Source organism: Lathamus discolor, chromosome 1, assembly GCF_037157495.1.
Source record: "Lathamus discolor isolate bLatDis1 chromosome 1, bLatDis1.hap1, whole genome shotgun sequence".
Taxonomy (NCBI): Eukaryota; Metazoa; Chordata; class Aves; order Psittaciformes; family Psittacidae; genus Lathamus; species Lathamus discolor.
The window spans coordinates 110,730,302-110,754,242 of NC_088884.1; the positions used below are offsets into that span (position 1 = coordinate 110,730,302).

The following is a 23,941-nucleotide window of genomic DNA, read 5'->3' on the forward strand; positions in this document are numbered from 1 at the left end:
ATTGCACAACTAAGTTTTCAAGCTATGAATCTAGGCTCCCGATCACACTGGTATATAGCAGTAACTCAGATCCCAACCACTTTTTGAAACTAAAGGTTGAAATCCTGACTCTGTTGAAGTCAAAGATAACTGTACTGCCAGTACAAAATTATTTGTGTCTAAGTGACATGAGCCCTCCACAAAGAGTTTCCATCATAAACTCTTGCCATTAAAACTACTAATGTTCACTAACTGAACTTGGCACTGCTTTCACAGTTTATTTTTTTTACATCATTAGGTTCTACAGGAGATCCACATTTACCTGATAAAATTATACATTACAAGGTGGGCTAGAAGTCCAAATTTTACCAGTATCTTCAAAAAGCTGCAGCAGGGAAAAAGCAGCTTGAAGTGAGAATGTGCAACCCAAACATACAATGGAAGTGTTCAGATCCTAAGGAGGAGGAAGGAAATTACGCTCCCACATCACTATGTGATACCATGGTGCCCCATCACATGAAATACAGTACAAGTAAACAGGAAAAGAGAACTAATTCCATCTTGATCAAAACGTTTGACTTGAGGAAAATAATGCATTCTGGGGTATTCAGGCACCTCTTTCATCCATAAGGCAAGAAAAACTTGTTCTAGGAATTCCAGAGGGCATAAAAGCACTAAAAGTAGTTCTGGGGTTTTCAGTCAGACTCATGGAATGTGCAATAAGTTTTCCCTTTGGTCAGCTTTTCCCAAAAAAATGTCCCCAGCCTGAAACAAAGGTAGCATTCCGGGATGTGCCTCACCAATCCAGGCCAGCATGCAACGGTTGCCTGCAGTTATGGCATGAACCAAAGCCCACTAATCATGCTGTACCAGCTTTACAGAGCTTCTGATCAGAATTTTTTTATCTGCAAATGACATGTAAGGATGATGTGCAAGTCCAGAGGAGAGCTATGAAGACAATCAGAGGCCGGAGCACCTCCAGTATGAAGACAGGCTGAGAAAGTTGGGGCTGCTCAGCCTGGAGAAGAGAAGGCTTCATGGAGACCTCATAGCAGCCTTCCAGTATCTGAAAGGGAGCCTATAGGGATGCTGGGGAGGAACTATTCATTGGGGTGCTGCAGTGACAGGACAAGGGGTAACGGGTTTAAGCTTAAACAGGGGAAATTTAGGTTAGCTATAATGAAGAATTTCCTTACTGTGAGGGTGGTGAGGCACTGGAATGTGAGGGTGGTGAGGCACTGGAATGGGTTGCCCAGGGAGGTTGTGAATACTCCATCCCTGGCAGTGTTCAAGGCCAGGTTGGACAGAGCCTTGGGTGACATGGTTTAGTGTGAGACATCCCTGCCCATGGTAGGGGGTTGGAACTAGATGGGCTTAAGGTCCTTTCCAACCCTAACTATTCTATGATGAGGTTAGGAGTCCTGCCCCTAGCTTTTCTTACTGTGACTGAAGAGCAAAAGAGAGCCAGCAGCCCACATCCTAAGTACCAGCCACAGTCCATGTACAACCATTGTTTTAAGCTGTCCTTGGGAATTGGGAAGTCCAGATTTGGTTCTGATTATTCCTCCCCACCCCACCCCCACACACACACCCCACCCCGAGATCACAGCTTTTTAGATGTTGAGTTTAATTTGATTTGAAGTCTATGTAAAGGAAGTTGGTCCTGGTACACCACAAATGCCTTGTGTATCCCTTGGGAGAATCCCATCCTTCAGACCATAGTAACTGTGAAGAGAGAAAGAATGGAGACAAGTAAGGCCAAATACCTCTTAATTTGCCGTGGGGGTTGTACATATGCAAACTGTTCAGTCCTCGCTGCATGCTGCACCACCTCAGAATGGGAGCCCTCTTTCCTATGACTTTACTGGCATGCCAGACACCAGCACTGAAGGCTAATGTATTGATATGAGAACATGAATTGGGCAATTTACATCTTTCTGCTAGAACACAAGTAACTATTAATAACACGTCTTCTAGGCTCAGCCCTTTGTCTAGGGCGATTCTGCTTTACACAGCCTGATCCCATATAAAACACTTTTCACCAAAATGCAGTTAGGTTTATCAGCACACACTGTATCAATACACATCAAATAGTCTTCATATAATAGGATGTTCAACTCCTAAATTCCTTTGTAGGATGGAATTTCACCTCAAACACATTCAAATATTCCAATATAAAAAGTTACTAATGAAATATGCAATAGTATCTCAGTAACATGTTACATGCTTGGGCTCTCCAGTTCGAGATACATGTGCATCTGTATTTGTCAATTTACTTTAGCTCTTAGCATTTTGAAGTTGCTATGGGTATCTGGTTCATATGATAGTGTCCCTCAAAGACAAACAGTGGCCACAGAACACATTGTGGATACCAGGCATCTAGAAACGGGTGCATGTGAATGGTACTCAAAAAGGTGAGCTCTGACATTGAGCTCCACAATTCCTGCAAGTAACTGCAATTTTGATCTGCTCTGAAAAGCTGATACGGTGCCTGGCTGTCTCTTTGTTGTAAGAGGCTGGGAATTTCCTGCAAAGCATGTAATATGCTTGAGGCATCAAGGTTTTTTACATTTATTTGCCAAAAAAAGGGTGTATTATTTGGCATTTTTCCATGGTGACTTAATTCAAGGACTATGAACAAGGTGGAAATGGAAATGGAAAACACCTTTCAGTTACAAAATACTACTTGCACACACTCTGAATCTTAATAGTTTAAACCACAATAAGCACTGTAAAAACCAAGATAAAACCCCAAAGAGATTGATAGCAGTTAACTAAAAACATCATTAAGCTAAGCACAGTAGAGCCCTTTAGAGTTCACTGGCCAATGCAATGGGGACAGAGTGAGGAATAGTGGGGTTTATCCTCATACTGGGATCCTGGGAGGAATAACATCACTGCATCTTGTCTCAACTTCCCCATCACAGACAGATGAAACATGATTACCCTGTGGTCAAAAATGAGGCAGCATATAATACATAGTACTGAAAATTTGTTTTACCTCAAGTCCTGTGTTTCAAGATTCTTACTGCCTTTTCTGGAGTTAAAGGAGTCTGTAAAAGTCCTGCTTTGCTTAAAAAAAAAAAAAGTTTCAGTCTTCCTTCATTATAAAGTGTGATGCCATGAGCCTTGAGTTTTCAGGAAAGCAACAGAGAGGTGACCGCATCAATGAACTAATATGATTTAGGAGCTTGACTTGCTTTGGACACAGAGACTGCAATACCACATACAGTAAAAGTCTGTTTTGAGATCCCTAAATTAAACACTTTAGAACCAGCTCTTTAAGATTTTGGTTGGGGTTTTTTTGTCTGTTTGTGATTTCTTCATGCTGAACTTGAGATACCCAAATGTTCTGAAAAGGGGCAGCAACGGAGTATTTAGCTCCCCCCCTTCCACTGCCACTTTCATCATACTCCTTTAAACAGACTCCACAGATATAGAGACATTGTTATTACTAGCAATTTCAAGCAATGCTGCGGTTCCAACCTCAATTTATGTTTTAACAGGCTTAAACATCGCTAATGCAAATCTTATGTTACCAGGATAACCTCAAGAATGCCTCCAGTTTGGTACCAAGTCACCTGGCCACAGCCAGGACAAATACAAGACTGTCCTTAAAGCTTTTCAAAGCCCTATTTTTCTTTACTTTTTTAATTTTATAAGCGCAGAGAGTTTACTTCTCTCCTTCAGAAGGGCTACTTTTCCTAGACCACCAGAACAAACTGCTTCTGGTTTTTGCAGCACCCTTGAGGCTGAAATTGGGATATTTCACAGAAGGGTCTATGAATATGAACAAGATAAAGCTGAACTGATGGTGTCCACCCGCAGGTATCAGATCACATAGCTGTTCATGATGTAAACCCAAACAGAAGGGAAATGCTAAACAGGATGTATCTTCACACTCCTGGGACCTGCTTGTCTATTCTTTCAACTTCAGCCTTGATCCTATGCTTCTGGTCACTTTATGGTCACAACCACTTATTGGATTTACATAAAGTAACATTAATTTAACTAGCTACTTCTGTACAGAAGGGGTTTTGTCTTAGGTTTGGTTTGTTGTTTTGGTTTTTTTTAAACAGAACCCTCTTGTCTCTTTGCACCTTGTTTCTCAAACTGTGATTTCCTGCAGCAGATGATGAAACCTGCTAGCTGCTCCAATCAGCTGTGTGGTCTGGTGAAGCTTTCACAAAGTTCCATGTGTGAAACATCAAGCCTTAGCCAACAGTTGTGTCATGAGAGAGATATAATGCCAGCAGGGCAATCAGAAGCAGACAGTAATGAACTTATGGAAAGCCAGAATTTATTATGTGGTTATTGCTAGAATTTGTTTAAAAGCGATCCTTTAATGCAAATGTTGAGTGCAGATTTCTTTGAAATGATGTAATTTAAGATTAAGACTTCACATATGGCAATAGCTAGACTGATTATTAGACAGCAAACAAGGGAAGAGCATCCTCAGACTTTCTACAAAGTAATGTTCTTCCAGTTGCCATTTATGTTTAAATCCAAATCTTGATATAAGAAAAGCTATCGTACACCCATCATACACATAAGCATTTCAGAGCCCAGATCACTATGCAGTTTTGTAGCAAAATGCTAGAGATTCTTAAATAAACTATTAAATTGTTGTTGTCATTGTCTTGACTTTCATTGTCTTGTATTTCATACAGCCAGCTGATGTTCAAATGTGTTTTGTGATTTTAATCTTCTCCCTTAGGCTTACCCACAAAAAGCTACCACACACTTATTCAGCAAATTAACTAAATTATTTCCTTCCCAAATAAAAGCTTAGATCTTCATGGGGAAGGCTGATGGGTTTTGGCAGAAAAGTCTGGAATTATGGAGTCACTAACTGTAAATCAGCTACAACCATAGATCAAGGAAGTACGGATTCAAAGAAGGCCACAGTGAGACAAATCTTGATTTTGTTTATAATTTGTAACTTCACTGACATCATCTGAAGTATGATCACACTCCTTCAGATTTGCATGCCCACAGTACACAATTGTACATATGCAACACAGAAAGGTTGTTTTCACCACAGCCAACCCACTTGGCCAACTTCCTCCCTTTTATGTCTATAAAAGGTACAGATAATCAATATGCAATTTAAAGAAAAGATATAACTTGTCATTTATTTAAGAAGCATTGGGAAGTTCATTATGGACAAACACCAGAGCAGGGTGAATTCTCACTCTACACATCAGTTTTGAGGGGCTGTATTTAAAAAATAAGTAATCCTTCCTACAGCCATGAGATGCATCCTGAAAATCACAGACAGCCTTGGAAGAGAGATACTTTGATGGTCAGACATGGACATGCCGGCTGGCTGCCTTCCTTCTGGAAAAGTAAGCTTTACATCTCTTATTTCCTAGGCACAACCCTACTGCCAGTCCCACCTACACAGCCTCAGCAGGATAACCTATGCTTGGTCCTATAGAAATAGCATTGACTCATACTGTCCCCCAAGTCAAAGGTGCAGAGCTTCTTAAACAAAGAACATCCTTCCTCTGTAATTCCACTCCCCTTTTCTTCTGGCTGTCAACAGCTCCAGGTAGGCCCTGTGGGACTTGAAAGCACCCAGTTGACCAAGTAGGGATCACCCTTCTTTTATAGCAGTGACAGGAGAGCTACTTCACTGCCATCCACCCATCACACACAAGCAAGGGAAGAAGAGGGATGAGGATGCTGGGGGGGGGGGGGGGGGGGGGGGGGCGGATCAAAAAACCCAAACAATCCCACACAGTGCTCATCTCAGTGTTGTTTCAGGGGCCCTTGGCTGCAGGCTTGTGCACTGACCATAACTTTCAGTGTCTATTGCTCTCCAAGCCCACATAACTTCTGGGTGGCCTTTTAGGCAGATGAAGGAGACTGGCCCGACCACATACAACTATGGAGACATTGCCTCCCAAGGCAGGCTGTCTGCACCAATGCTGAGGATGATGGAGGGTCTCTGTTTCCTTCATTTGCAGTGGAAGGATTTGAGCTGAATACTGTCAAGTGCTTCCTGTCCTGCACACACCCTTGTCAAAGAGCTCTTTGGAGAATACAGAAAGAGGATTACTGCTAATAGCTATCTGCCTGTCATTTGAAAATCTCAAGCACTGCTTGCTGGATTTTCCTTGTGAATTTCTAATGCACAATACTACAACTGCACCTGAAAGGAAACTTCACAGGGAGTACACACAGCAAGAAACAAGATGGTGAATACCCTGTGGGACAGAAGTGAAGATCATAGCCTACACACCAGATGCACTGAAGCCTTTTGGAGTAGCAAAGAGGCATGTATTTGAAGCCATTTTGCCATCAAAGTAGGTTTACCCAGTTCATTCCTTTCAGTGGTGCTGTAATTCATTCCACTATGCATTTTAGAAACAGTCACCCTGGGACTGCATTCACTTAGCATAGTTAGCAACATAATGCTATCCAGGCAGTCCTCCTTATTCAGCATCAGCACTTAGACTTGCAACTGTGTAACACACATTAAATTTCTTGGACCAAGCTAACAGCTTCATTGATCGGGCCCTAACAAAGGGTCCAATATTAATCCCATAGGAACCTTCAATAGGAAGGATTTCTGGCCCCCAGGAGTTCTGACTGTGTTTTATTTAAACAACATAACCAGAGCATTGGCACAGCCTTTGGAGATGCTGCATCTAATTCTTGGAACAAGACAGCAGAAAAAACACACAAGGTGTAAGGAATTGATAAGATGACCAAGAGCTCACCAGCTGATCATGCATATTAGCACTCTGCTCTCAAAGAATGAGGCCGCCATCCAAAAAGCCCTGTGGATTACAGGAGGTAAGGACACACATTTGCAGTGCCTTGGATTGGTTTCCTTTACTTGGCAAGGGGAGGACTGTAAGGACATTCATGCTGACCTCTTTGAAGAGCACCCTAACAACTTAGATATCCCTTTGGCTCAAGACAATTTCTCCACAAACCACACTCAGCTGTACTCTTATACACAACTTGTTTCCTTTTGTCATGCTTCCACCTCAACTTCTGCACATTCTTCAGTCGCCCTAAAGAAGCAGCCTTGCAAAACACAAAGCAAGCTGTGAAATGTGACTTCAGTCTCTGACCACATGCCCCTTACTGATGGCTCTCATTAGTCAGGCTGCCAATACCCAACACCTACTTTCCCTTTGACATGCTTCTGCCCTGTTGTGGATTAACCCTGGTAGGTAGCTGATGCCCACACAGCCATTCCCTCACTCCCACAAACCCTAAGTGGGATTGGAGTGAGAATCAAAGGCAAGTGTGGAAACCATGGGTTGAGATAGTTCAATAGGCAAAAAAGCGAAAGCTGCATACACAACAGTCATTTGTGAAGATGAACACCGTAACTCTGAATGTCCCCCCTTCCTCCTCCTTTCCCCCAGCTTCGCATGCTGAGCACAATGTCATATGGCATGGGATATCTCTTTGGGTCAGTTGGGCTTGGCTGTCCCAGCTGTGTCCTCTCCCAGTTTCTCACACACCCCAGCCTGTTTGCTGGTGGGGCAGTGCAAGAAGCATAAAATGCCTTGACACTGCATAAGCTTTGCTGAGCACTGACTAACATCGGTGCGCTATCAACGCTGTTTTGATCACAGATCCAGAACGTAGCACCCTACAAGCCTTTACAAATAAAATTAACTCTATCCCAGCCAGGCCCACTACACATCCGTTTCACAATCACAAAAGCAACACTAGGATATGTCTTATACCACTAGCAAACAATTCCCCTCCATCTCATTAAAGGATATTTCAACTGAGTTTTTCTTTGTTATTTCCAACCTACAGAAATCGAAAACAAAAAAGAAAAGCTTTTCTTCATTCTCCTTTTTGAGAGCAGCAAAAAGGCCTGCAAGATACATGCAGAAGAGTGTTAAGCAGAATATGCTTTAAAATAGAGAAGTCACGAGCCACTGAGATGTGCTGTTCCTGTGCAATTAAAAACTATCTCTGGCTTTTGCAGATTATACTTTATTTACTTGCATGAATTTTAACAAAGAAATGCAAGAATTTTCACAAAATGAGCATTTCAATGAAGCTCAACCCCAGCCAGCATACATGTCAGAAAGAAGCGCATGGATATATTTGTAAGTCCCTGCTGAAAGTAGATGTTGCATAAAGTATTTAAAATGGGTATAAGGAAAAAATTGTCTCAGCCTTAACTATATTAAAAAAAAAACCAACCTAAAATAAAATGGACTATTCCAACTGTTTCTCTGAACAAAAATAAACCCTTCAGAGTAGAGAAATTGGCTGGGCTTGTAGCTGTGAAGGCCAGCATTCCCCACCAGCCCCAGGCCAGCAGGCTTTTACTCTTTAATGGCTTCATGCCCTCTAATTAAGGTTTCCATATACAATCCCTTTGAACAAATGTTTACATTTGTCTTGTTAATTCCCATTACTTAATAATCAGAGGCCCCTGCAGTTACCTCAACAGGGGAAGATGAACCAAAGGCACGATCATATCAGAGTTTTTGACATTTAAATACCCGATTTGCGCAAACATAACTAAAGTGAACACCTGCAGATGTGAAGAATGGATGAGCAAAACTGACAACATGTATTTAAACTCCAAGTAAAAGTCTGAAAATACAGCTTGTGGGATTATAAATTAAGGTATGACAAGATACTCTCATATAACATCTTGGTTAGTGCTTTTTAGAAATATCTTTCCCAAATTCCTCTTTAAAAACAAAGTTACCCAGAAAAGGAGGAAAGTTATCTTTTCCTTATGACAGATCAGGCTCAATCATTTCCTGCCCATGCTGCTCTCCTTTGGGCAAGTCATTAAATCTCATTTAGGCTATATTTAGTCAAATAAATGGGGGCAATAGCACTTCCTCATGTCACCAGAGTGCTGTAAATGAGCAGGTCCTTTAATAGATGTGAGCCAGTCAAAGCTGGGTTTAGGAAAGTACAGAAGCACCTGGACAGCTGAGATAGAGGCAGGAAAGTCAAGCAGATTAGAAAAGCCAGTCAGGGAAAGACTTCCTTGTTCTAAATGATTTTTCTCTCTTGAGAGGGCATTGAAACCTGTGCTTCTAAGAAAGAGAGCATAGAGCTGCAGAAAAACATAGGTGTGTGGGAATCAGTAGCACTGGTTTGCTGAATTTTTCATTTGTGGATTCTTGCGAAGCTAGGAAGTGTTGTTTTGCCTACTTTGAAAAAGAAAACCAAACCCAAAACCAAAAGGTAAAAGCAGAGAGGTGAAAGACAAAAGAAGCTAAAGGGGGTGGAAAATGTGCCATGCCATTTCATGCAAGAGTTGAGGGTATGGAATTTTACTGGAGACACAAAATGACTTTGTCAGAGGGCTCTATCACAGCAGATGTAGTAACCACCAGTTCAACTGAGGGTGAGCAGACTAAAGTATGCAGTACTACAGCCAGCTGCCATCCTTTCCAGGACAAGGAATCTCTTCCCCACAGCAGGCATACCTTTACTGCAAGTCTACTAGATAAGCCCAAGCTACAGTATTTTCTTCAAAATCATGATGCCCACTTTTAATTTGTAATGGACATTTTTATATTTTTTCTGCCTCTATCTTATACATCACATACCTGCCTAGAGCAACATTTTACAGGCAGATATAAAATTCAGGTAACAAAGGTTTATTGTAAAAATGCTGACACAACTGTTATAAGCATGGGACAAACTGGAACCACTATAATTAAGTGGACATTTAAATGGGCAGTTGTTTGTTCAGTAAGATGACCATTCAAGTGCACAACATCTAAGCCATTTCTCAACACCCCATGGTACCACCCTATCCAGGCAGCAAGCTTTCACAAAAAAAATGAGTGCAGCAATTATTTTTTGCAGGAGCAAAAAGGAAATAGTGGAATTCTTATGTTCTCCTCATATGCTTGGTGCCAAGAGCCGCAGGGTCATCTCAGAAGCAACCCAATAAAATGACTCTGTCCTTGGTACACAAGATTTAATGAGTCCTTTCTCTAATGGCAACCTGTGTTGTAACTACGTATGATATAATACTACACCTCTACCTATTTTTCTATTTTTCTCCAAGGGGGCTGCTTATATCTTCTCTGGCAGTATTCTGTGATTCTGCTGCAATTTCATGATTTCTGCTGCAATGCTCATGCTAGCTTAACTGTCCCTGCTTTGCCAGCTAGAACATACTAGCAGTAATACCAAACCACTCCAGATCCAAGCACATGGAGATCAAGGTGGGCTGTACAGATCTGCCGAGAAATTTGACTCTTCTACGCACAACAGGAGCCACATCTCTAAAGCTGCTGGAATATCAGGTAGTCAAGTGGCTTGCAGCCCAGTGCTGCCAACAGAAAGAACATATACACCAATGTACTTGTCATACTGGGTGGAAGTGCTCGATAAAGATTTTACTTACTAGATTCAGTTCCCAGCTCTTCCATCAGAATCAGACTGCAACATGGCAGTGATCGGACGGTCTTAAAACAAAGCCTTTGGGGATTTTTAGTGCTAAGCTTTTGAGGAGGGAGTTTTTAAAGTACAGCACCAACTATAAACAGCTATATGGCCTGATTCTCTTAACGGTTTTGCTGGAAGATCCAAATGATACTTTGGCCTGCACAAATCCCTTTAATTTTCTATTGAGTTGAAAGCTGAGGCAGGAAAAAAGAAATTTACTGGCCTGAAACAATGTCTTGCTTGACTTGTAATTTCTTGAGCCTTTTGATACAAAAAGTGAAGGAAAATATTTTAAACGATCTTAAAAGAAAACTCAAGTCTTTCTACAATGATTTTTTTTAATAACCAAAAAAGACAAAAAATAAACTCCTACAATACTAATTAGCATCACTGAATTCCCATTTTAACACACACTACACAATTCACCAGGCTCTGCAGGCAAGAGCATGTATGTTTGGTGTAGGTCTACATGCTTGCTTCCTCCAGGCACTAGCATAGGTGAGCTCAGTTTCCTGAGATACCCATATTGAGCCTTTCACCAGATAGGTGCTCTAGGGGTTCCAAAGCCAACCACCCCCTTTTCTTAAGACACTTTTGGTGTTTGGTTTTCAATTTGGTTTGGGTTTGTTTTGTTGTTTTTGTTTTGTTTTGTTTTGTTTCCAAATGCCACTTCTGCATTTGTTTGCTTGGTTTTTCTTGACAAGCTTTGCCTCTTTCTTGCTTTGCCATTGCCCTCTAGTACTCAAACTTTTGGCAAGTACCTTATCTTGCATCTTTTTCTCTCACTTATTTCTCTCCATTCCCCTGTATTAAACAATATAATTATGCAGTAAACACCCCAAGAACCCAAGTCAGCATACGGTATTTATAAGTTCTTACTGTGCAGCTCTAAATCTGTCACAGCCTCCATTTAATGTCCTGAACTTCGCAAATGTCTAAACCACGTTGTAAAGACAGCTTCAGTAGCAGTAAAGAAACCATCCCTTCAGAGCTTAACAGTCATCCAACAGTCAGACTTCAAACACGGACAAACTGTGAAGGTCATGCAGGAGAAGGGATGCCTAATGTTTCAGTAAAGCACCGAGTCTACCAAGTGCATGCAAATCAAATCTTTCTGTGTGGATGCATTAAGTCTGCTCACACCACGTAGGTGCAGCCACAAAGCGCAACTACTTGTGCTGGTAGATCTGAGCACTCCAGCCCCCCTGGCCAGAGCATCTGGGCACAACTGCTGTGGAGGACAAAACGGGTACTTCAGCAAGCATCCCCCCATGACACAGCCTGCCCACCAAGCAACATGGTCATAGAAGAAATCCTTCCTTTCCTTTCTGTATCAGCAATGAAGGAGTATCCATCGTCCCCACCATAAGAATAATGCAAAACATTGTTATTGATCATCAGACGAAAGGAATCCTCTCTTTAATGTGGTCATTGCTTCTGAGAGCTGATGTATACAAACAGAAAACAGCAAGAAGAGCAAACGATAAAACCAAGAAGGCACAATTCACTCCTATGTTGTGCTTGGTGGTGCTACACAGGTTACGCTGGGAGCTGCATTAGCATATGACCTACATTTTAAAATTAATTTTGTTCTCAAGTTAGGTGTTCAGGGTTTTTTACTCCTGCAGGCAATTGGTGCTATTGTATGTGTATTAATATATCAGCTCCACCATGTGTTTCCCCTCCCCTCCAGTGTTTGCAAGGGAGGTTTTAAGTAGCAGGGGGAGGGTCTTCTCATAATCAAGGTCCAAGCATTGCTGACTCTTCCATTCTGCACACTGCAACACTCATGTCAGCAAAGCAGCAGAAGTAACTGATGAGTGTTCACATGGGACTGCTCAAAGCTCCAAGGACAAAGAATAATCTGTATTGGAAATGGAGGAGGAGGAAGAAACTAAATGAGGAGGCAGAGCCAGTTAAGGTTTGCAAGAAAAAAAAACAAACAAAAGGCTAGAAAAAAAAAATCAAAAAGAGAAAAGTGAAAACAAGTTGATATGAACTGGAGGAGGATTAGAAGAATGAAAGGTTTCTGCACTTACCCAGAAGAGGTGAAGCACAGATTTGGAGATAAAAACCAATATAAATAATTAAAATTGTTAACATAATGAATGCCTTTTTGAAGTTGTCTAAAAACAAGCAGAAATGTGGAATAAGGGTGGTAGTATTTGATTTCTGTTCATTTATTTTACAGGCAAGGTTACATATGGAAATACTGCAGGGTGGAATGACATTTATTTTAATGTGTTTGGGGAATTATGACATGTAGACAATTAGAGAATCTCTGAGAAACACTTTAAAAGAGCACTTGGGAAGTGGGAAAGTATCAGGAGGAAAAGAGATATTCCATGTTTCAAAGTGTGAACAGTCTGAGTTATTATGGCAATTGTCACCCAATTACAAAGTAATTTCAGATACTGAAAAAAGAATTACAGGAATTAATATGGGGGACCAGCCCTCAGACAGCATCATACCCATTGGATCAGTACCCAGTGGATCAGGACACTACAGTAGCTAATGCAAAGTGAAATAGGACACTTCCACAAGAGCTAAACCTTTTAGTTAAAGAAGAAATCCCACTTCCCTATCTGCTCCACCTAATGTATTTCATGGCACCTTGTAGCATTTGCATTACCTGTACCTGGTTTTAGAGAGCTTCTCAAAATCTTTTCATTTGGAAGCGGTTTTGAGCAGAAGTTGTCTGGTTACAGTGCCTAATTCAGTAGCCAGTGCAAGTAACCTCTTGTTTCCATCTGAACTAGCCCTTCAGACCCTGGTGAGGTATTCTCAAGCAGACAAGGGATGGCTCTGGAGATAGCATTTTTAGCTGCTGTATGCCTGGAGAGCAGCATTCTCACCTGGGACTTGTGATACTTGCTTGTATTCCCAGCTGTCCTGCTGGAATGAGGTCTTTTCACTTCTTTGCCTTCACCTCATGAACTAGAAAGAGTGGGATGAATTAGGAATAGTCCCACCTATGAAAGCCTAAACAGAATGATGCTGTCTGCAGCCTTTTTCTCACAAAACTGGGTAAGTCAAAGAAAGATATTTTTATCTTGCATTTATAAATTCACTTTTTTTTTTTTCTGAGGATAGAAGAGATTAAAATGTTAATTTCCATTAGCATGAATGCTAACTTTAGTGACTAGGCTACATTCAAGGTGGACAATTTATTGATACATACTGCCTCTGATAGTCACATTTGTGGGATATACAGCAGGACACCTTCCTCATCATGTGGCCAGATGCACACTGCTCATTTAAAGGTATTCACTGAATCCCACCTCAATCATTCCCCAGTCAGAAACAAAGGACTGTCGTGCAACTCAAATCAGGCAACCTAATACAGATGCACGTGGTCCACTGTATGGTACCACATGTGCTCCTCATGTGAGCAATGCTGTCATTTTGATCAAAGAACAGGAGCAGGTACCCTTGCTTGTGTGACAGGAGGGGATTTGCACAGTTCTAAGTTTGGGGCAACAGGGAGTAGATAAGCAGGACTGGGGATGACTCACCAGGGAGCTCCAGCGAGTCATAGCCACTGCACAGGCACCGGAATGCTATCTTCAGTCTACACAATATTCTCTGCAAGCTGGGATGCCCTCTTGACCTACATGTTAGAATTGTTTATCTTCATTTTTTTCTTGCTCTTTTTTCCCCAATAAAACTTGAATCATTTCCACATTTTCCACACCTCTTGGGGGAACTGTGAGCATTCTTTAATTTTCTTTTCTTGGTTTAGTTCACTCCAATTTTACAAGAAACTACTTCCATAATGCCCCAGGATAAAGAGAAAAGTGAGGTTTAAAAGTAAATGAAAGTTGACAGCTGAATCTTTACAATCACAGAAACACTAATCTGTTAACTACAGTATCTCCAAATCACATGAGTTCACTCATCAGAGCATACTATTTGTCCTTCTAGGGAGGAGAGATGCGTTTTGAAAAGCTCCAGTGTGAGCCAGTGGTATCATACTTATAGAAATAATTAAAACAACTGTAATCGCTACCAAGAAATACTTACAATTTAATTAAAAGCAATGATTCTTTGTCAGGATCTAACTAGAGCTCTCTATGGATGTGATTTTCAGAAGCACTGTAATTTCAGAGGGAATAAAGTAATTTTGGTCTTTTTCTTCACCAAGTTTCCAATTCACAAGAAAGGCTAACAATATACAAGCATATCTAGTTCTCAGAGGGATTTTTAGGTCATAAAATCCAGTCCCTTGTTCCAGAAATTAAACACACTGTATAACCCTTTTTACAGACGTATACCAAAACCAGTGGTGGCTACAGAGGCGTCCTTCTGCAGTACTAGAGAAGATGCCTGCTAGCAGGTGGTGATGGTGGTCACAGCTGGTCAGCTGCTATAAGCACCTAGTCTTGCAGAAGTGGGAAGATGAAGCCTGAAAAGCTTGACTCTGAAAACACTCCTTGAAAGGTTTAAAACTAATGCCCTTAAAGAGAGGCATGCTTTAAATGTCATGCTCAGCAATGCAAACCAAAACAAATAACACTCCTGCTCTTACTCATTATCATCAGTGGTGCTTGTCAAAAGATGATCAATATCGTTCATATATGGGAAGCCAAATAAGCATTAAACAAATTCAAGCTTTAGGGCTCTCTTTTTTGCAAGATACCATCAGATATTAGCCACCATTTCTTGCCTCATCATATGCTGATCCCCTCAGTAATCAGGATTTTAATTACACAAATCTGTCTCTGGGTATTTTCTTGCATAACTACTAAAAGGCATGAGCATTCTGATCTTGTGGCTATAGTAGAGATGTGTGTTATAGACAAATTCCAAATTGGGATAAGGTTTTCAAACTCTAGAAAGTTTGGGTATGCTGAGATCCATGGTTTTATATTGGAGTGCTTAAAGATATGGTTTTGTGGCTTTCTTTTTACTCTGAGCCTGAAAGAAGTGTGGGTAATTAGAGACATATGCATATATCTGCATATGCAGACATTTGCCAGCATTATATGAAAGGATATGTTTATGTTGGCAGTTTGCAAAGTGCTGGCTCTCGCCTTTGAAAGCTTATTGCAGGGAAACCTGACAAAGGATCTGACCTGTGACCTTCAACTCCTGACAGGATAACTTCAAGCGTCTTCAGAAGTCTGGTTACCTCTGATAAACACTCTCCAATTTGATTGTTTAATAACCTCCATCTGGTAAGCCTTCAGTCCGAATCAGGAAACCCCTTGGGTTCAGGCCCTTTCACAGGTTTCGGCATTTTCCCATTCACTCACCAGTTCCAAACAGCACCAAAAAGAGCCTGACACCATAAAGATAAATGTTATAGATAAAGCCTGCTCTGTTGCAGGGGGAAAAGAGGTAGGGGTTTAATCCTTGTCCAAGCATAAAGATTTTGTAAATCTCTCTACAGACCCTGTTCCTGTCTCTTCAAGGTAGACTTTTTTACAGTGATACATGGACAGCAGCTTGGTTTTTTAGGTTTAACTAAAAGCAGAACTTGGCTTTTGGTATTGAGAGATGAAATTCCTTACCTGATATTTTCTTATTCTCACCTAAGATGAGAAAACATACCAACCGTTTCACATACTGCCTCTGTGAAAACACTGTTCCTATGCTTCAGCACCAATTAAAAAGATGCTGCCAGAAAAGAAGCACCTGCTTGTTTCTTTTATTTGTATGCCACAGGTGAATGCTGTACTGACTCATTTCCTTTCACATCAAGTATCCTGTTACCCTAATATTTGCACAGGTTTAATCTACTAAGGAAAAAAATACCAAACCTAAAATCAATAACATTTGCTAAAGCTGGAGCCAAAATGCTTTCAGTCCTCAAGATGCAGGAGACTCACTAGCATTCCACATGAGCAGCTGACAGCACCCCATGCTAGGAAAAGCCTGAAACACAGCTGGACTCTAAATGACCCAGTCCAGGAAAACTGATGGGATGCAAGCCTCAAGCCCTTCCCACCACAGAAAAATTAGTTCAGTTTAGCTTCATTCTTATTAACCAGGTTTTACTACTACTGAAAGACAATATATGGATTAAGATCTTTAACAAGATAGTTGAACATTACCAAAATCCTGGAACTGAATTCAAATTAAAAGATAGGTTCAAAGGTTGTATGGAGAAAGAGGCAGACAGTGATGTTTACTACGGGTAAGTATCCACAAAGGCGACCAAGGAACAGAGATGGCCGCCTTCCTTTTGTAATATAATTTGGTGAGCTTGGAAGGCAGCATGCTGTGGCATAAGGAAAACAGAAGTTACCAAGATACCTTTTTTTAGCTATTTGACCTTTTTTTTGTATATGTATATATATATATATATAAACAAACTTCATTAGTTTCCGTTAGTTCTCAAAGGCTCTATCTCTTTCAGGAGTTTCACTAAAAAGAGGTTTTCCAGGTCTTAGTATCATTAGGAGGGACGTTACAGATACTGCAATGCCAAAACTCAAAAAACTTTGAAAGAGGTAGGCTTCTACTCTACGTATTCTGAGTCCCTCCTCTGAGGGGCATGTCTCAGCACTCACTACAGGGAGATTAAGCTCCTAATCAAAGCACTTCCGATGCCTGAAGCCAGATGATGCAGAGCCTCACCGCTCTATTTCCCCTTAGTGTATCCCATGTACAGCACTCTGCACGCCAGCTTGGAAGGTCACAAGGAAGACCTTCAGTTCACATCCAAAGACACAACTCAAAGCAACACTAAGCACTTGCCAACTTAAATCTCTGAAGGCAAAGCAGAGGGACTGTTGGAGATCATTCAAAGGCAAAATTATAGGAAAAGTCTTTCACAGTAACACAGTGCTGATGCAACTGCATCTTTCAAAACTGACTGAATGACATTTCCACTTCCATATTGCTAGAGCCAAGCAGTGAGCAACACAGGAAACAACTCCCAAAGCCAACTCCTCTGCAGCAGAGCAGAGCTCATATAAAAAGAAGACAGCCTTGAGCTGCTTTTAATTTGTAAAATATACAGCATGCCCTAGTTTATACACACTGCAGCATTAGACAATTAGACATGCTGAAGTATCATTATTCGCCTGACTCACAACTGAGCACCCTCTGTCTCCGCTCACTTCTCTCCCCTGAGTGTGGACCATTATCCTCATTTTTGCAACTCTGACAGAATAGCTGCCCCACAACTATAATTAGTCCACCGCTTGTTTGTTTTAATAGATGTATTTCCTAAACCAAAAGTGGCATTCTTTTCTCAACAATCTTGACTTGCAAATTTTTGCCTAGGATATTTCTTTAATTGTTTTTCCTCTATTTTCACATCTTTGTCGGGAAAGGCAAGGGCTTAATTGAAGTTAAGATTTCCAAACTTAATTTCTGAGCTTCTGGGCGTTATAGGATTATGACATTTCCATATTCAAAAATTGAGAATCTTTGCAGAAAGTGTCAAAAAGCAGGAGAGGAAAAAAAAGAGGGTTGGAGAAAAACTATTTGCAGCTGTTTTACAAAGTAACTCTATTATAAGATTTACAACTTTTTCCCAAGGCATAGAAACAATGCTTCCCCTGTGAACTTGAGTAAAACTAATAATGGAAGGATCACCAGCAGTAACGTATATACAGCCAGATTCTCGTAAAATATCTAACTGTTGATAAACTTTGCCAAAGAGACAGCACATGTAAAATGCACAGTGAGAAATACTGTGAAACGTAGTACATATGGAATACTTTAGGATGGCCATTAGAAAGCTTTTACATTTTAAATTATATGCTACTTTAAAGTTAGTATCCCACACTCATGCCAACAAATCAGGTCATATCATCATGTATTCCTATTTACTTACAATATCAGATAATGTTGAAGAGACTTAAAATTACTTGCTGGGAATACTTTTTGTCTAAGCCTACACTGCATTAGTTACCATTAATCCTGCTGTGTAGCTCCCAGATTGGAGAAAAAAAAAGCCACTAATTTTCAAAAAATGCCTAAAAATGACACTACTTTAACATCCATCATCTTGCTCCTTTCTAGTCCTAAGGAGTTCTTGTGTAATCATTTGGGAGGCCTAGAATATCTATCAATAATAGTAGAAATATCCTATTTTTAGATCTACATTTTGGCAACATATAGCTTCCTAAATCTAGTTTCAGTTTATCCCTAAATATCTTTTTTTTTACATCAGGCATTTTTAGTATTTAGAAAAGCAGGTAGAAGAAAGAAAATAATACTCAGGCTAAAATTTCTTAGTTGGATACCCAAATTGTTTTCTGAAGATTACAAGTTATGAGGACTTAATTGATGCAATGGCAGCAGTGAATCAAGTAAAAATAAGCTATAAGTGTAATTTATCATATGAAGGTTACTATGCCAAACACCGGAATTCATGGAACATTAAGACAGAGAAATACCTTACATCCTACAAATCTAGTATCTTTTCCTGTTCATTGAATGGCATTAACTAGTAATTCCCTCATGGTGGGGTGAAGATTATCTTTTCATACCATTTCTGAAGTGACCTATGTATTAAGGCTCTATCACTTTTGAGGATAAGTATTTCTGAAACTGGACAGACACAGGTTTCCAAAAGTAGGAAGAGTGAAGAGCAGTTCAGCACATCCAGCCCAGGAAACTTCAAGTTCTGCTCAGAGTTCTTGTAAAAACCACAGGACTACGTTAAACTGGGGATTTGGAGAGTTCAGAGCTTTCCTGCCTCAAGCTCATGCTTTCTGTACAGCTCAGGCAATCGTATCTTCTCGGCAAAAGCTGGTGGGTTTGCTGCAACTGAGCTTAACAGTTCAGAGTGCTCTACTCCATCCACTCAAGCAAGACACAGGAGTACCAGGAGCTGAAATCTGCAGGGATTTCTTCTCCAGACTGGAGGATTGTGTTGCTCTGAAGTTCTATTTCATTTTTATTAACATTTGCTCAGTAGAAGAGTCACATTTGAGCAGAGATTTTGTCACCAGGGGTATTTTTTTCTCTCCAAGTAAAGACATAAAAAATTCAAACCATGGACAAAAGTGGCCAGCCTCAAAAAGCTGAAGTGCTTAGTTAAAAGAACAGAAGAAAAAGTGTCAGTCAGGTGTATCACCGTCATAAGTACCTAAGAAGCATCAGGAGCTACATGGCAATCTCTTGTGCCATTTCCAGTTTCTGGGAGCTCAGCACAGTGCTGACACTTGCAGCTTCAAGAGTGAGGAGGCAGACAGCCCCAGTGGGAAGCCCAGCCAGCTCCCATTGCATCTCTGCTCTTATCTCTTCTATATGGACTTCCTGCAGCAGAAGGGAACAGGATGTTCACCATTAGTCAGCCACCATCTGTAGCTAGAACATCAGATGGCAATGAAATAGAAGACTTGCTATTCTTCTCCAACCCTGTCTTTTTCCAAGAAGATGGAGATGACATTGAAGATATGAGATAAAAGGAAAGAAGATGACCATGTTCAAGTAGAACTTCAGTCTACAGATTCAGGCGGTCAAATTAAGCCAAAGCTGGACAGTACTCAGGAATGCTCTAGACTGTGCCACTGAACACTCCTTGAGAGCCAAATATCAGAAAAAGCTACATTTGTCTGCAAGAATGGTCACTGATTGAGGTAAAAACATCTTTTTTTTTTTTTAGTCACATCCCAGAATGAAAACATGCAGCAAGAAAGGAATACTATGCAAAAGAGACAGAAATTAATAGCCCAAACTGAAGCACTACTCAAAGTGCCATGAGGATCATGATAAAAACAAAAAAAAAACCTGCTCTGGCTAAACAAGTGCAGACATTTTCTGTAAGGATCCTAGTAGCTGGTTCATGAAACTGTTCGTTGCCATCAGGGGTTAGTAACAGTTTAACCTTTGGACTATTTCATATGTAAATTGTTTCGAGAAAGAGGCAGCAGAACAAAGCTAGAGAAGAGAAAAATCTGAGCTTGTGTATTTTCCCCACAGCCTTTTTAGCTGAAGTAATACGATCTGTGATTGCAACATGACTTGATGACTCATGTGAACATGCACCAATGTTAACAGAACTCTTTAGGCCCAAAATGAACCAAGTACCCAGTGGTTTGAGCCTTCTATTCTTCCAGCAGTTTACTAGTGCTCAAGGAACTTCAACTGATCTGGATGGGAACTTTTCAAGTCTCAATCTCTAGCTGCTTCACAATAGGCCAGCCTTATTTTTTTTTCAGGTTAACAGACCTCTGAACATTTGTGCATGGTCCCTCATAGCCACTGGAGCAGAGCACCCATAGTAGCATGATCACCCGACACAATAGCCTACTTCACAAAAATGGAATGGCTCTCATTCATACAAAGATAATAAAAAGTGTACTTGGAGGAATTGTGCCAACTCCTGGCTTACACTGAACTGATCAACTGATAGGAATGCATTAACGCAGAGACAAGAAAGAACCTTCCAAGTAGGAAAGGTGTAAAGGAATATATTGGCTATCTTTAAGTGTTATTCTTAGATCTGTTTAAAATATCCTAAGCTGCGTGTCCAGCACTTCCAGAATTCAACCCATTTTCTTAAGAGACAAGTCTAGCATGTCTGTCCCACACTGCAGAGTAAACGAAGCTGGGAACAATGGCCCCTTCATATCCTTATGAAGGAAGAATTTACTTAGGATGTTTTTAGGAATCCTTTTAGGAAAACTATCCCGCAAATGCATAGATTAGACTATGGGAAGTCACCAATATTGCTCTCAGTTGTGCCATTTGGCTCATCTTCAATTTTTTTCCATATTCCTCAATGGAATATAAATTCCAATGAATTCCTCAATGAATACTAGATATTTATCTAGCATAAAAAAATAATTATTAGAATTACGGTATATTATAATTTTATATGTATGCAAAAGTACATATTAATGAAACAGAGAAATTAACACTGAGCAGAGACCATTTGTAACATCTAAAAATATTTCACTTGCTGAACTGCAATGAAGATTAATAGATAGAGCTTTATACAGTACTTAGCTATGGATAAATACTGCAATTAATCACATGCATGTGAATTTGAAGAGGAAAAATATTATCCCTTCATGTTCCATAACACTGGCAGCCTTAGGTTAAATATCATTTCAAAGCATTTCTTGGCTGAGTTTAGTATTCCACTCTTTAGAGGAAAGTTGTTGGATACCACTTAAAAGACCAATAATCTTGCAAAGAGGAAGACCACATTACCACAAGCAACTGAGCAGCCTTCTGAGTATCAGTTACTAGACAACATTTACCAACAGGCCTGGCATGCTTTAAAATAAGTTAATATTATCTTACAGCAATTGCAGGATATGTTGCTGTTTAAATCACACACTAAGCATCTGAGATCACTTCCCAAGAAAAGTCTTTCAGTTGGAAGCTCCAAAACCCTCCTACAGCAAGACATTTCATGATTTGTCCCTTACCTGTTGACGCTACGCCTGAAGTTGGACTACAGTAATAACTGATTTTTTCAGGTTGGCAACAAAATAGGGAGGACAGGGGAAGGTCCTGACTGCAGCCCTTCTGAAGTTCTCATTTCTTTTCTCACGGCAGTGAAAACAAGCCATTTCACTGGGCACAAAACATGCTTTCAGTATGAAATATTTCATTTGTGGGTGCTTAGAGGAAAACCAAATAAAGCAAATGGCCAGATGCACAAAACTGCAGAAGGTCACTGCATGCCCCACTTACTTAAAAGTGGGTAGAGCACTCCCCTAGTCTCAAATCTCTTCCTTTCCTTGACCGAGAAGGGATGGATCCTCATCATGCACACAGCAGTATGCTGGCTAGAGGCCCTTAGTAGTACCCTGGCAATATAGCAGACTGGAACCCAGGAAAGTGATTCTGGTGGGTACTGCACAGACTGATATAAATCAGGAAGAAATTCAGAGGCAGAGACCAGAGCCTCTTCACTGTATCCCAAGTCTCTCAAATGCTTTGCTTGCAACCTTGCCCAAATTATAAGCCTTATATAAAATACTTCAATATCAGTTGAGATATCAGTGGGATCAGATATATATCCTAAGCCAGGGGTCAGGACAGTTCCTTTAAGATAGGGTCTCTCAGCTCTAAACTTCACTACATCTTCTTAGCTTCAGGAAGAAGGACTGAGGGATACCCTCGCTTATCTTGCCTCCTTCTGCCTAAAACCAGCAGGCTGCTGCTGTAGGTTTACATTTCCAGCAGCAGGAACACATTGGCTTCCGCAGCCCTGTCTCCTGCACCAAACATGATGACCAAGACTAATAGATTCTGAAAGCAAGCCCTCCCCTTATCACCTGCCCCACCACCACCTGTCTCTCCCTACACCCTGTGTACCCAAAAAAGTGCATTATAAGCTGAATAAACTGAGATATCAAAAGCCTATAACTTGGGGGAAATAGAATCTTTTCCTCCAACCTGCTTTTGTAGCTCCCTTCTCTGAAAGGGCAGCTACTTTGGAGGCTGACTCAGGCTAGGGGACCTGCAGCTCTGCCCTCAGAGAACATGGTGCCCACACTTTCACAAGCAAACCGGATGGAGACCAGCCTGCTCGTGCAGACATGCCAGCCTCCCAAGGCCTTTTGCTTCCATTCTCACAGGAGAGGAGGGATCAACCCCTACTTTTTACACTTGGGAGATTAAGCCTTAAGGATACACCACTGTGTTTTATTATTGAAAGTATCTTTCCAACTGCACTGCTCATCACACTAATGCGTTCCTGCCTTGATATTCCAGAAAGTCTTCTGTGACCCCCCACCTCAGGACACTCTGTGCCCCAGTGCTCTGCAGCCACCAGATAGCATTGATACCCCCTAATGAGAACAAGCCCTTCCTTTTCCTGGCTGTCAGGCAAGCACTGTGACTCAGCAGAAGCTACTGTACGAATAAAAGCATTAGGACAGATCTACCTTGACGCAAGCAGCCCTTGGGCACATCCCTGGCAATGCCAGAGTGCCCTGATGTGATTGCAAGTGTGTTTCATGCAAGTTTTAAGGTATTTTTGTGGTGCTAGGAAGATGTAAAGTAGCCTCAGAATAAATAGAATCAGGCCCAACAAGGACAGAAATGCCACAATGGCATTTCTGTGGGAACTTTCCCAAAAGTCATCTCCCACTGAAACTCTTCTCTACATGGATGCTTGTTCTGCTGGTCACATGTGGCTCCCAGACCCTCTCAGCTCATCAGCCTCTGAACACATGTGATGGCGTCTCTGTGTGGTAGGAAAAAAAAGGGAAAAAAGAAAAAAGGTTGCTCCGCTTCCAACTCCACAAAGGATATGAGCAAGCTGTGTATGCTTTTGCAGTCCATGTCAGTCAGTAAAATTAGATCCTTACAGCCCCCACCCTTGAAGGCATCTAACTAGCTACACATCAAGCTGTACAGGGCTCTGTTAGAAGTACGAATGCAGCAGGAGAACGGTAAGAATGCTGGCTTGGTTCTGCCATTGCCAGGATCTTTCCAATAGCTGGTCATCTTAAAGACAGCAGCAGTGAAGAGACTGCAAGGGCTATGGGAAATATAATGGGCACTTGTCAAATTCTTGCAGCATAGATATATTTAGTGTTTTCTTCGTTATGACTTTCAGATAAGCTTAAGTAAAACATAAGAATAAAATATCTGCACAATTACAGTCATGGCTTTGTTTTTC

At 40.9% G+C, this 23,941-nt stretch overlaps 1 long non-coding RNA gene across 3 annotated transcripts in view; it reads right to left on the bottom strand.

Moving 5' to 3' along the window:
• Positions 1-1,627: 1,627 nt before the first annotated feature.
• LOC136007314 (uncharacterized) overlaps positions 1,628-23,941 on the bottom strand; it is a 28,324-nt gene continuing 6,010 nt past the window's right edge. Inside the window, exons 2-4 of one of the 3 annotated variants that reach the window (XR_010609611.1) lie at positions 13,908-14,002; positions 13,248-13,329; positions 11,811-12,256 (exon numbers count right to left, since the gene is read on the bottom strand). This is a non-coding gene — a long non-coding RNA (uncharacterized LOC136007314). Of the gene's footprint in view, positions 1,705-2,980; positions 3,052-11,810; positions 12,257-13,247; positions 13,330-13,907; positions 14,003-23,941 lie in introns of those variants that run through there. The other 2 variants (XR_010609613.1, XR_010609612.1) reach the window with 2 other exon arrangements.